Source organism: Galeopterus variegatus, unplaced genomic scaffold (genome assembly GCF_000696425.1).
Source record: "Galeopterus variegatus unplaced genomic scaffold, G_variegatus-3.0.2 Scaffold17326, whole genome shotgun sequence".
Lineage (NCBI taxonomy): Eukaryota > Metazoa > Chordata > Mammalia > Dermoptera > Cynocephalidae > Galeopterus > Galeopterus variegatus.
Window position 1 is genome coordinate 18,647 of NW_007743437.1, and position 822 is coordinate 19,468.

Sequence of the window (822 nt, forward strand, 5' to 3'; positions counted from 1 at the left end):
AGATATATCTGGTAAAAACACAAAGGAAAAGTAAAGGAATTGGTGGATAATTTACAGATATCGAAAACCAATATATGGGTTCTCACTGCTTCCCTTAGGCAGGCTGTGTGAAGTTGGCGTTGATAGTGAATAGTGATGTAATTGCACATAGTGATGTAATTGCATATAGTGATGTAATTGCACATAGTGATGTAATTGCATATAGTGATGTAATTGCACATAGTGATGTAATTGCATATAGTGATGTAACTGGCACACAGCAGGCATTCAATAAATGCTACTCTACCTCACAGCATCTAGTAGCAAGCAGTGGAAGCAAAACAGAATCAAATTTAGTGCAAACAGTTTTCTCAGAGGAGAGAATTAAGAAAGGAGTAATTAAAACTTCTTGAAGGAATGTTCTGAAGGGCTGGAGAAACCTAACATACACAGGAAAGCAGAGAACATTGTATGTGGACAATTATTATCATAATGATTAAAACAACCATAGCTACCAGATATTTTCTCCATGAAACCCACATGCTAAACAATTTATACATCATATTATTTAATACTCATAAAATTCCTCTGAAATAGCTGTTATATTTCCATTTTACAGATGAGGGGATTGACACCAGGGTGTTTAAATCATTTTCCTAAAGCTTTGAACGAGTTAAATAGCAGAGCCAGGATTCCAACTCTGGTCAGCTTAACTCTAAACATGTTCTCTTAACAACTACACTTTGGGCCACGTTTTTCATTGTTTATTTTGGTGGAGGGGCGGGGCAGTGTCTCATTTCTCAATTGGAGCCTCCTCTGTGTAGTGGGAAGTGAGTTGGGGTG